At 47.4% G+C, this 13,659-nt stretch overlaps 1 protein-coding gene and 1 long non-coding RNA gene across 2 annotated transcripts in view; one reads left to right on the forward strand and one right to left on the reverse strand.

Moving 5' to 3' along the window:
• The window catches only part of PLXNA4 (plexin A4), a 410,094-nt gene that overhangs the window by 208,607 nt on the left and 187,828 nt on the right, over positions 1-13,659 (forward strand). The window lies entirely within an intron of this gene.
• On the reverse strand, positions 1,703-3,461 carry LOC140697537 (uncharacterized). The gene is made up of 4 exons (XR_012074675.1): positions 3,374-3,461; positions 2,578-2,658; positions 2,319-2,482; positions 1,703-1,819 (listed from the first exon to the last, which is right to left on the reverse strand). It is a non-coding gene; the product is annotated as an uncharacterized lncRNA (long non-coding RNA).

Genomic DNA, 13,659 nt, shown 5'->3' on the forward strand with positions numbered 1-13,659 from the left:
CCATGCCTTCCAGCCTTAGAAAACCACAAATCTGCTTTTCACCTCTACACATTTGCCTAGTCTGGATGTTTCATATAAATGAAATCATCGAATATGTGGTCCTTTGACTTCTTTCACTCAGCACAGAGTGTTCAAGTTTCAGCTGTGTTATAGCATGTGTCAGTACTTCATCCTTTTTTATTGCTGAATTATATTCTGTTATGGGTGTAGCACAATTTATTTAGCCATTTCTTATTTGATAGACTTCTGTGTTGTTTCCACTTTTTGGCTATTATGAATAATGCTGCCGTGAACATTTTGTGCAGGTTTTTGCATGGATGTGTTTTCACTTCTCTTGGATATAGATCTAGGATTGGAATTTCGGGGTAATGCAGTAAATCTGTGCTAAACCGTTTAGGTAACTGACTGACTTTCCCCCAGTGGCTGCATCATTTATAGTCTCACCAGCAACGTGAGACTATAAATGTGAGGGTTCCAATTTCTCCACCTCCTCGCCAATATTTGCTATTGTCTGTCTTTTATTATGGCCACCCCAGGGCGTTTGGAGTGGTACCTCACTGTAGTTTTGATTTGAATTTTCCTGAGTGGAATTAATGTACTTTTGGTCTCAACTAGCCTGTCAGCTAATATAAACAGTGAGTGATGAATTCAGACCTCAGCTCTGGTGATTATTAACCAGATAATCTTGAATAGGTAACAATTTCTCCGAGTCTCAGTTTCCAGATCTGTTGAATTTGAGGCTGAGATACCTCCTCAGGTTGTGAAGATAACAGAGAATGTAGGGGAAGCAGCCAGCTTGCAAAGGGTAGGCTCACAATTCACGTTCCTTCCCTCCCCTCACCCCTGATACTTATACCCCCATTTTCATCCTGGCACAATAGGAATGATATTGATATGCGCTCCACCAATTTTACAGCAAGGTCAGGAGGAAGACTATAACTTCAAAAAGAAAAAGAAGGTGATGATGGATTGAGTTGGGACAGAGAAAAAGTGCGTTTGATGCCAAGATAAAGAAATTGAAGTTTTTTTTTTTTTAACAAGGAGAATCAAAAGGTGAGGAGTGACATAATAACCATCTTCAATATAAGAGAGGTTATTATGTGGGGATGGTGACCAGCTGTTCCCCATCCCCGCTAAGGACATCAGAAGGAAAAATGCATTTAAACTGTGGGAAGTAGCCTGTAGCTTAGTTATTAGGAAGAGCTGCTTTGCTGTCAGGGTCATGAAACATAGGAATGGGAATTTATCAAATTTCCTGTCCCTGAAGGCCTCTCCAAATATGATAAACTGCATCCAGGAGCATGAATGAGATGCCCCGAGGCAGGTCCTTCCATCACAAAAGCATTGTATTTCCTGGCAGTGCCCACCCTTGGAGGCCCTCTATGTAACCACCCTCCACGTGTACCTGGTGGTGTTGTGGGGACTCCTCCCCTCCCCACCCCTGCCCCTCCCCCTTCCCCCTACCTCCATCACTTCACCCCACCCCCACCCTGGTTTGGGCTGAATCTTCCTGCTCTCTCCTCACCCTTAATTGTGCGGGAGTTGCTGCTCTGTTTTAGTAGTGAGTGATGTGGTTTCTATACATAGCCCCGGCTTATAACTTCTTTGGCAGCTCCTGGGTTGAAAGGTGCTTTTAAGAGAGAGGGAGAAAAAAAGCTAAATAACCCTTTTATTTAAAAAAAAAAAAACTTTCAAGAAAAGCTCAAATGTTTGGTCCTTTAATTGATGGCTCACTGTGGCCATTATTATCCTTAGCAGGTTTTTTGAGTGGGGGAACTTGGTGGCTACTTCAGTTTTACGGATGAGCAGATCAAAGTACCTGTTGGGGAAGGCATAGCATTAGGGTCACAGAGGGAACATATCTGACTTGGGCGCTGCTCCCATGAAGAACCCTGTCCCTGTCTCTCTGTGGGGGACATGGTTGTAGCTTCCACTGCGGTCATCCCACCTGACTCCCATATAGTATAGTGATCTGGAAATGTCAGGAGGCTTGTCTCCACCCCCAGGACCACAGCTGGACTTCCATTGGCCTGAGCTTATCAGGATAATCCTCTCTGCCTTGTCTCACAGGGTTTGATCCAGATAATCCTAAACCAGTAAGTGCCCAGAATGTCCCTGGTCCCAGAGGTTGGGGCTTCCTCCAACCCGCCTCCACCCCTGCACCCCCATATTTTGGGCTGTGCTTTCTTTGCCTTCTCTGGGCTGCAGTGCACCTGGATAGGGCTCCCCACAGCCCCAGGAGCATCAGGAGTGGGGCCTGGGGCAGCCAGAACCCCTGAGGCCATCTGCCTACCCCTGTGAGCAACCCTCCGGTTTACCTCAACGTATTCTACAAATGCGACTTTACTGCAGGTGTCGTGATGTGAAAAGGTTGGGGGACTCTGAGCCGAGGAGAGGAGAATGAGAAGGGGAGATGGGCATGCCTTCAGGCCCTCGCTCACATCCTCGAGGATTTGCCGGCTGTTTCCTCGGACAGAATTCCCTTAAGGAAAGGCAGGAGGGTGGCCTGAAACATCTTAGGCCTATATGGGTTTTGTTATTGTGTTAAATACTAGGAAACTGAGGCAAAGAGGTTACCTGGGCAAGGTGATTCAGTTAGCAGTGGCAGGGCCAGAGTTTCACCCAGGCAGCCTGGCTCCTCCACCCTCATCTCTCCAGCTGAGTGATGGCAGGCAGGGGAGGAAGGGCAGGTTTAGAGCTGACGCCTTCTACCCCCAGAAATCACTTCTCTAGCACCAGCCGAAGGCGAAACCATGAAGCATATGAAACTTCCACCTCCTTCCCTGGCATGCTGTCTCCCATGTCTGTCCCAGAAGAACCACACCTGGGAAGGCTGCCAAATCATAGTGCCTGGCTATCCCATGTCCATGCTTTTGTGGGGGGGAAGTCTGGTTCATGTGAACACACTGGTGGCACTGAAGTGCCTTGGAAGGTCACATGCTACCTGGAAAGACTGAGAAAGGGGGGACGGAGAAGGTGAAGCCAATGAAAGAAACAAGGATGGCCCTGGCACGGGAGCTAGAAGCGTGGCATGCAATCTGGGCTCTGTAGCTCTCTATGTGATTCTGGGCTGCTGTCTTCCCTCCTGGGACTCGGGTGTGGTTTGCAGACTTTTCCAGGAGCATACAACCCCCTGTCCCTCTGGGTGACCTGCTCAACACTAGATGGCCTCCCCTTCTGTGACCCACCCAGCATTTTCTGCTTGGCCATCTTGGATGGCGTTCTTGGGCAGCAAAACTCTTCCAGAAACACCTCTTCCCTGTGCTGGCATTGATTTTTGACCCACTGATTTTGTTTTCTAGTCCCTTTCTCAAATCTTTTGTTCCCCTCCCCACCCCCCGGCACCCTCCCACAAACACACACACTTGCGTACAAATGGGCTCACGCTTTGGAGAATTCAAACTTCCCGACAGATACTCCCTCTGTCTGCATCTTGCTTAGTTTCCAGGTGATGAAACTGGCCTTGGGCCTGGTGGTTGCCATGGAGACGCATCCCTGCTTCCCACCCCACATCGGCCCTTGAGCTCTTCCCAGCAACCTTTCTGGGCTAGAGAAGAAAGATCAGGCGTTGCCCTCTGTTCCTCCTTCTTTGCAAGGAGGGGAGAGAGAGCTCTGATGCTACCTAATCCCAGTCTTTCCACCAGGGAGAGGGCAATGGCTGGCAAAAAATCCAGGAGGTTTTCTGTTTGCCTTGGTGTGTTAGCTAATTATCCCAAGCAGTGATCAGAGAGAAAAGGAAAACAATGGAATCAGAGTAACGTCCATGTTACTTATGTTTTATCATCTTTGGCAAGGTCAACAGAGGGATGCAGTTTTACTTCTTTGTCTGACCCTTCATTTAATGTCATCTTCTTACTGCAGAGCAGATCTTACCGTCTATTGATATCATCATCAAAAATACCTCACCTTCTCACTCAAGGCTCTGAATAGACAGCTCGTCAATAATATGTACCTTCACCTCTGCAAGGGCACTTCCTCCAGGAGCTTAGATTGGTCCAGATTTCCAGTAGAATACGTGTGTGTGTAATTTATCCAGAACTGATCTCTAAGCATCTCAAAGGACTTTAGCCAGTGCCTTAGGTAACCTAACCCCTGTCAGCAGGAGAGGGCACCTGCTCCCTGCAGTGGGCAGATGAGGGAGTCTGACATACACAGTGTAAGTAAGGGATGCGTGTCCTTCCCGAGACTCCAGGAAATTAACCAGGTTGAAATCTAGTGGCCACAAAGGGAAAACAATCTAGGTTTCCTGATTGTTCCGTGGCCTTGCCGACGTGTTTGAAAAGCAAGCCTACTGCAAAAATTCTAGCTGCAAGACTTGCTTTACAGAGAGTGGGATGGGATTAGCACTGGATGGGGAACGCGGTAACCTGGGCTTTAATCTTGCCCCCTCCATTACCGACTGGGCAGAGTCACGCAATATTTTTGAACTCTGGTTTTTAACTTTTTTCCCCCACCTAAAAAAACTCGTTTAAAATTCCGACCTGCCTCCCTCTAGGGGGATCCAAAGATGTGAAGATACTTTGTAACCTTCATGCCAGAAATGCTAAGTTTAATTAAAGCTCCGAGACATCTCCTTTGGTGCTCACGACTGTCCTGTGAGGCTGGCATTATAGTCTAAGGTGCAGAGAGATCAAACAACCTGCCCAGAGTCACCCAGGTAGCAAGCCGCAGTGTCTGCACCAGGATCTGCTGACTTCAACTTGAGGGCCTTTCATCAGCCCACAGCTGTCTGTGGGAACAAGGTTAAACCAGCGCTGAGACTCGGGCCCAGAGACAGGGTCATTTCAAGGTCATCCCAACAAACAGCCTGCTGTACCAGCTCTGCAATGGTATGCAGCTCCGGTGACCAGGAATTAGAAGAGCCTTTTGGTTGCTGCAGCAGATGGGGAAGGGGAGAAAGGGACAGCGTGGAGAGGAGGAAGAGTGGAGGGGGCCACGTGAACGCCCGTGAGGGCCTGGAAGAGGGGAGGGTGATGTACCCCGCTGAAGGCCTTTGAGCCCAGAGCAAATGTGTGTCTTTATCTTTGTCTGTACAATTTATGGTCCAGCTGGGCTCTTCCGCAAGGCCGGGGCTGTTCTGGCACTGCCAGAAGAGTTACTCTAGGGGTGAGACACTGCAGCCCTGGGGCCTTGCCAGGAGCCTGATGTAGTCATGGTTATTGGAGGGAAGTTCCCAAGTAGAGGTGGCTGGCAGAGCCCAGAAGATTTAGAGGGCACGACTCTGTGGAGTTTCCAGAGCAGCTAACTGACCTGGACTCACGTGTGTTGGAACCATGCATTGTATCATTTCCTTCCCCCATGGGTTTTGACAGGTGCTCCTCTTGACTCATTCATTCGTTCATTCATTCAGCAGCAAGCTGGGTGGTTGTTATCCCTGTAGAGGGGATGTAACCTGTCTTTTCTACAGGAGAGCTCAACGTCCTGGGTAGACTTGAGCTTTCCTGGCCTCAAGAGATAAGGAAGAGCAAAGTGTTCATCTTCAGTGCTCAGGATGACAAGCACCCATGGATGTAAAAATTGTTACAGTTCACCATTATCTGTAACAACCCACCCATGGACGTAGAAATTATTACAGGTCACCATTGTCCAAAGAACTCTTTGGAGCTGTTCAGTTACTAGGATAAAGGATGATCCTTCGGCGTGCTGAATTAGCAGAAAAGTGAGTTAACCAATGCCGTAGTTTTGCGTGTCCTGTTAGCTCTCTAATATCAGAGTAACCAGTCTAAATGGGATCAGCCTCTGGACGTTAATGCCTGTTTTGTTGGTTATGAGTTTTAACATCCTTCTCATCAATGGGATATCCTACGCTCACACCTACACCCGTTTCCAAAAGGAGTTATTGTAAAGATTGAAGACCTATCCAAATAGACGTATGCATTTCCGTTTGTTCATTTCACCAACATTTATCGATTGCTGGTACCTATTCTGCTGGGGGATATATTTATTATGTACACATTTCCAGTGAGAAAGCTGAGGTAAGCTGTCCTAGAGGGCACACCGAATCCCCAGTGCCCCCTCATTTTTCTTATTAGGGGAAGGGTCCTCCTGCTGGGTTTTGTATTTCGACACAGGATCCCTGTACACCTTGGAGAAATTAATACTTCCCCAAGTTTCACTGAAAAATGAGTTCTTCTCAACTCCTCCCTTCCTGGAAACATAATTAAATTGGAATATCAAAACTGACAACACTTTGAAGACAGAAGCAGAAATACAAGATGTTCCGATAAACAGCTATTGGGAACCTGCATCAAACCAATCGTGTAGATGATGGAAAAACATAAAAAGGAGAGAAGAGGAAGGAGAAAGCGGAAGACTGCCCCTGAGAGAGAGTGCGAGGGGTCTGGATGCTGGCCCTTGTTTGCAGGGGCCAGTGCTGACTATTTCTGGGCACAGAAAGTAGGCAAAGCACAGTCCTTGCTCTCCAGGTGCTGAGACTCTAAATGGTCCTTTACTGCACTGGCATCCCCACCCCACCCCAGTTCTCCCACCCCGAATGCTCAGAGTTTTTCTGAATTTTATCTTGAAGATCCACATGTCCTTTATCACATCATAGCCAGATGGGAGGTTATCATTTCTGTGGGGCATGCTGAGGCAGCCTCCCCAGGAGCTGAGGGGGAAAGCCCTGTCTTGACACACCTGTGGCCCCTTCCCAGCCTTCTGTGGGTGCCCTGGATGCTGCAGGGACGTGCTCATTCCAGGTGACTTGTCTCACATGTGAAAGGACAGGTGCCTTCAAGAAGGCATGGAACGTGTTCTCCTTCCTTCAAGCCACAACTGCCCTTGGTCTTTCCAATGAGGCACAGCAGTCAAGTTGTTGGTGGGATGATGGGAGTTCCTGTGGGAGTGAGGGAGGGTGACCAGTGGGTGTCTGAGTGTTCGTTATCACAGAGGTCGCCCCTGCTGGTGCACTTCCTGGTTGTGGGCTCTCAGGCAAGCCTCAGTTTCCCTCTTGTTCTCCTACCAGTGTCTCTCTAAGCCAGAGGACTCTGGAAGGATGACCTTTCCCTTTTAAAAGGATGGAAGCTTCAGAAAGACTTTGGGCTCCCCGGAAAGAACAGTGCAATAATGATTAGGAAGTGGGCCATTTAAAAAGAACATTCCAGACAGAAAGTGGAAGGGTGGTTGCCTGGGGCTGGGGGGAGGGAGGTTTTTGTTTCATGGGTCCAGAGTTTCAGTTTTACAAGATGAAGAGTTCTGTGGATGGACAGAGGTGGTGGTCACAGAACAGTGGGAATGCACTTAGCACGACTGAACCATACACTTAACAAATGGTTAAGATGGTACATTTTACGTTTTATGGGTTTTACCACAATTAAAGAAATTTTTTCAAAGGGGCTTCCCATGGAAAGCGCACCTCATGTATTCTTTATTGTTTCAAAGTAGCTTCCTCTCTTCTTTTTATAGTATGTTTTTCTAGCCTTTGAAAAAACAAACAAACAAAAAACCAAAAAACCTTACTCTTTTAGATAGATCCTCAGCCCTGGAGCTTTGAATTCTGCTCTCCCTCCCCTTTCCCAGGGGACCTCTGCCAGACACCAGGGCCCCTCAGCCCTCTCGTGGACATCTTTGGAGGGAAAGCACCTACTGGGCCAGTCAGGCTCAGCTAGGCTCCCTTCTCCTTAAGCCAGCTTGCAAAAGTCTCGGTCACGTGAGGTGCTCGGCAGAATCACGGCCTCACATCTGTGCCCCCAAATCCCTGAGCCCGAGAAGCAGGAGGCGGGACTCTTGCTTTGGACTGTGCTTTTGAGAGTGTATTAAAGCACACATTCGTCTATAGCAGGAATGTTAAAGCCCGGCTTAATTTATAATAACAGCAACAATCACAGAAGCTTCTTATTTTGTAGCCAAGATGAATCTGTTTGTAACTTGTAATATTCACAGACTCTATTTGCCTAAGTCTCTTACGATGGCTTGTGAATTCTATTGTTATTATCGGCACTGTTACTCATACCTTGATCCATGTTACTGGGTTTGTTTTTTTTTTGAGTTGCCTTCTTCTTTGGTTTTTAGTAACATCTTAATGGCCTTATTTATAAACTCCTTAATTTTTCTGATGTTATGGGGAAGAAGAATAGTAAGAGACGGGGCAAGACTAGCTGACCTCCTCGAAGCCATGTCGATGCCAAAGGGAAAATCCATGACAGATTGATTCATTCATGTCACACACATTTAGTGAGGGTTCATTTCATGTCTCATGTGATGCGGGTGCTTAGGCCACTAAGATCCAAAATGATTAAAAGTGGGGCAACAGTGTCACCCAGACCTGGGTTCAAAGAATTCCATTTCAACTAAAATATTTAGTCGATAGCTTGTGTGAATCTGGCAGAGTTACTGTTTGTATGTTGTTTCCCTCGTTAGGTACCAATAGTACCCACTTGCATATAAAATGTATATAGTAAACGCTTACATTATCTGGCATGTAGTAAGTACTCAGTAAATGTTAACTGCGATTGGTTTATCCTCCTCAAGGAGCTCATAACCCAGAAAAAGGGCCGGACCCTGGAAGGCCCAGGACTGTGCTATTAGGGGTGGAGTCAGGGCCATATTGAGGATGAATCAGCATGTGAGAACTAGTCCAGGCAGAGAGGGGAGCCTGGGCCGAGGGGCTGCCTTCCAGGCAAAAGAAGCAGCATCAGTCAGGCCCAGAACTGAGCCAGGGTGAGCATGCGAATGAACGGAGGAGAATCTGGCCAGAGCACTCCAAGGGGGGCCAGGGTCTGAGGCTGGAATGTTGCTTAGGACCATTCGGGAAGGGCTTGAATGCCGTCTTAAGAGCTTTGGGTTTTACTGTATTTTAACAATTCTAAGACACATTTTCCTTCACATTTTAGCATCTCTGAACCGAATGCATCTTACAATATGTTGTCACAGTTAATTGCCAGCATTTTTTCCTTTCTCAGTAGTACACAAAATTATAGTGTACCATACGATCGGTGCCCCAGAGTAAGTGAAGTATGATGTAACACAGTGAATATGATGTTCACTTTTTTCCTTTTTTGTCAATGCCTTGCCTATGATATGTACACAATAAGTATTTGTGAATGGGAGAACAGAAGAAGGCTGCAGGACCCGAGGCCCGATTGGAGAAAGTTTCATGCTGCTATTGTTTCCTTTCTACTCCAGAGATTTGTTCAGTGTGGTAAATAAATGCCCAGTTGTGCTCAGATGTAATTCGGTGCTGATAAAGGACATGAGTCCTCCCAACTCTTAACAGCCATCGTCTCAGCGGAGGGGCCCTGGCTGGGGTTGTGTCCCCAGCCAGTGTGAACTGTCTTTCCTCACAGGGCCACACATGGAAAATCAGAAGTGCAAGCAAGTCAGCAACAGTGCTGAGAAAGGGGCAGCGTGTTCCAGGATGACTTGCAACACTCAGACGCCTGCTGTCTCCCCATCCCCGCGCTCCCTGAAATGTTTGCCACTGCCTCCAAGACTGGATCTCGCCGTCTGTGTGCAACTGCTGTCGCTCCTGCACAATTAGTTAAGCACCTGGGCAGAAAACTGTACTGAAGAGACGATGCTAGGAGAGGGATCTTGTATTGCTTTCGGTTTCTCCATTCTTTCGTGTGCCTTCCCATCTCTTCCGTCTCCTCCCATGCTTCGTTATGCCCTTCTTTTCTGCTTCTCTCTGTTGAGCAGAGCTGTCCTTGGAATACAGTCAATGGGTCCCCTGTGGTGGGACAAGGATGGGGAGACAGACGGTAAAGAAGAACCTGGAGGTCCCACCAGCTGATGCTCAGAACTATCTGAGGCTTATCTACATCCCGGCGACACAAGCCACACCCCTCCGGTGGACCAGACTGGTTGCCTAGCAACAGTGCCCTCTGCTCTTTTCACACGGGTTCCTCAGCATCGTCTCTCCTTCTCCGTGCTTCCCTTCAGACCAGTGCGTGAAGTTCATTTTGATCAAGTTTTGATTTATTAATATAGTGCAGATAGGTGAGAGAAGTGTGTGGTATGATTTTCCTTGGATCCTCAACCCCTTAAGTTCAACCAGGCCACTAAAGGCTCTGAGTGGAATCCACTGAGTTCTCCATCTCATCTGTACTACAGACTCACTGTGGGATTGGTTAACAAAGGTCGTGGACAAGACCTAGAGAGTGAAAAAAAGTCCACTTGGGGTCTGGAGGGTCCAGAATTCTGCTCTCTCGCTGTTCCCCTGCCAAGGCCAGACAGAGAAGCCAAGTGGGTGTCTCCAGTCCTGATCTGTATTGTTTACTGTATATGATGGGTGTGTACATTTCAGGGTCTCTGATGGAAAGAAAGTCTTCATTATTAGATTCAGCCTCTTTGCTAGGTCCTTTCAGGTCAGAATCATTGGAGTCTCTTTTCAATGCTTTCAAAGAAGCTTCCAGTGAAAATCTAGTCTTCTATAGTCATGTCGCAGTAAGCCTTGAATGCAGGCGTGGCATGTAATTCAGCATCCAAACCAAGTGTGGGAGCCCTTGAGTATTCTGTCCCAACCTGAAAAGGTGGAAAACTCAGGTCTAATCAGTTCCAATTATTGTATCCAAAGAAGAGATGGGGTGGAGGGGAGACAGAGAAGGGGAGAGGGGGACGAATGCTATGTTATTAAGGTTTATTTGTTTATATGTGAGCAAATACATTCATAATTGCTGCTTTTCACTTTTTTTCCTTTTTTATCAATGCCTTACCTATGGTATATACACAATAAGTATTTGTGAATGGAAGAACAGAATGAAACTCTAGCTTGATGGTTTTATTGAAACAGATCTTTTCATGGGCTAAAACATGGAAAGTTGATCTGTGGAGTCTATGGTTGAGAAGTGATATTAAGTGTAAGCTGGGGAATTATTTCATGAGCTAAATGTTCATGATTTTCTGCTATGGTGCGGTAGAAAACTTGAGATTGGAGATTGGGCAATAGAAACTAAGTCGTGTTTCCGCCCTTAGAATTTTCACTTACACAGTGTGGCGTGGGTAGCAGACCCCTGAGCTCTAGTCCAGCTCTCACATTCTGTGATTCCAGGAGTGAACCACTCTCTCTTGCCGGGTCTCAGTTGTCTGGACTGTAATATGGCAAGGATGCCGCTCGTTCAGTGTTACTAGCTGAGCAATCACCTGCACCAGGACAGAGCCCGAGTGATCCCTCTCTTCCCCGGGCCGCTCTGCAGTCTAGGCGAAGCTGCATCTCATCATGGAAGGGTCCCTGGGCTTCCATTCCTCCGCTTCAGCGATCCATCCCCTGAAGGGGCCTGGCATGGAAAACAGCGACGTATGGTCAGTGCCCTCTAGAGAGAGTGACGTGAGCCATCCTTCCCCCCTCGTTTGGCAAGTGGACAGCCCAACATCCAAGTGTCACTTTAGGATGCTGTTGGGATGCAGAAATGTGTCTTCTTAGGGGAAGAAAAGGACTATTTTCTGGTCTGGAGAATGGGATGAGTGCCAGATGAGGGAAGTGGGTGGCTGGAGTCATCAGTTTCCACAGTTAGTATCTGAGCGCAGGTCATGTTCAGTGTTGCATTCCCAGAGCCAGAACGTCCCCCACACCCCAGTATTTACAGAGTGGTCACTCAGGAATTATTTGTTGAATGTTGAGCGTTGTAAGACATTCCACAGCTAGACTAAAAGGATATCTGGCTGTCTATAGAACATCCTCATGTGATTTGGAGGGTGAGGATGTTAATCACTGTGTAAATATCTGAGTAATTACTGCACTGGCAGCATTTTTAAGACAATTTGTCCTAAACATGTGGAGCAAGTCGTTCTTACCAGTTACATTTCATCCAGACTTAAGAGCTGGCTGGCTTTGACAACATCAAGAGGTGTTTTTTTTTAAAATGCTCTTTTCCATAAAAGAGGAATTGACATCTGCCTTTCGCCAGTGGATTTCAAAACATTTGGGGGTCACAGAGTTTGGAGGGGCCTCCCTGAGCCGCTCAAGTGTCACTGCCTCATTGAGAGGCTGAGAGGAATTTGAACTTGTCAAGGTCCCTGTGCTGCTGGCAGAACTGGCAAGGAGCCAGCCCTCCTGACTCCTCTCCCAGTGCTCTTTCTCTAAGGCACACAGAAGGCTTCAATCCCATGGTCCTTGCAGACATTAGAAGTTTTAAGAACTTGTCCTCACCACAGGGTGCAGCTGGGATGTGCGATGGGTAGGGGCTGAATGTGTTAGTGAATTTCAGAGAGGACCTTGAGAGGCAGATGAATGACAGGCTTCTACAGTGTGTACACAGAGAGTGTAGTCAGCAGCCGTTCTCCCTCTCCACTGGAGGAAGTGGACTTAAATTGCTCTAGGAAGGATGGAGGGCAGATAGTCAGGAGAACTTCCTGGTTCTGTGAACTCATCAAAGGTAGATCCTATCAGCCGCTGACTCACTCAGCTGCAGGGAGTGTTTTCTGTTCTCCCACACCTGTTTTCTCCCAAAGTTCAAGAGAAGCCCTGTTAGTGAGAGAGGCATGTTTACTCAGCCTGGAAATACGTTCTCAGCAGATCCTCATGTCCCCTAAGCTCATTGTTTTCTGCTCTTCGCTAAACAGCCCTGGTTGTGTCATTTTGGATCAAGCCAAGCCTGCCGAAACCGTGGAAGCTGCTTTGGCTGTCTTTTCTTAGCAATAGGTCAGGAAGAGCGTGTTCTGGCTGTTGAACACTGTTACTTGGAAATGCACTGAACTTGCTGCTCTTGGGTTGCAGTTGATTGCAGAATTGTCCAAGGTGGTGACTGGTGATGTGTCCATTCGTATACGCATGTTGAGCGTGTATGATGTGTACGCCGCAGATATACATGCACTGGGTCAGCTGTTTATTTCTGCACATGCATCTGGGGATTCGTTGCACCATCATATGTGCTTCTGCAGCCAGGGGACCATATATGGATATGGAAAGTGTATGTGTATGTGGGTGTGTGAACACGGGCATGTGACCCTCATCAGTGACCCATGGCTGCATGTCTGTGCAGGTATCTGCAGCACATTTGCAAATGTCCATTCTTTTTGCTCATGCTATTCTCCTTGCCTTAATGGGGGAGAAATTGCTTAATGTTGGCAGCGCAATAAAGAGAAACCGATTTCAGTGGAATGTTCCCTTGCCCTGCAGACACATTGCCACCATTTTTATGCTGCACATTACACCGTGGTGAAATTTAGTTAATTTTATGGTTTGTTATTACAACAGCAGAGTGGATTGAGAGAGGCAGCTTTTGTTGGCTCCACGTCCCAAATTTCCTGGGTGTGATGGGAGTCAGAGCAGGAAGCTAGCAGCAGTCAGAAACCAAGTCCGCGCAGAAGCAAAGGGGCTGCTCTAAGTGGCTTTTAACTTGTGTAACTTATGGGCGTTAGTTAATTGGTCAGCAGAGGCTTGGCTTCCGCCCTCACTGAGTGCATATCTTGGTCAGGGAATCAAAGGAGCATTCCTAGACAGTGAGAAAACAACCAGGGGCTCAACTGTTTTGCTGGAAAGCAGCGTGTTTTGGTGAAGAGAGCCTTGCGGTCTGAATGTTTTGTGTTCAACTCCCAGCTTTGCCATCTATTGGCTGCTGCATCTCCGACCTCAGTTTCTTCATCTGTAAAGTGGGATAGAAATAAATGGCCACCCTCTGAGGTTCCTGGGAGACAAGCTCCTAGAACACATTAGGTGCTCAGTAAGTGTTCCTTCCTCTTCTCCCCTCTTGCCTAGGAAATCTCTCTGTTTCAGAATCTCTC

This window comes from Vicugna pacos, chromosome 7, assembly GCF_048564905.1.
Source record: "Vicugna pacos chromosome 7, VicPac4, whole genome shotgun sequence".
Classification (NCBI taxonomy): Eukaryota; Metazoa; Chordata; class Mammalia; order Artiodactyla; family Camelidae; genus Vicugna; species Vicugna pacos.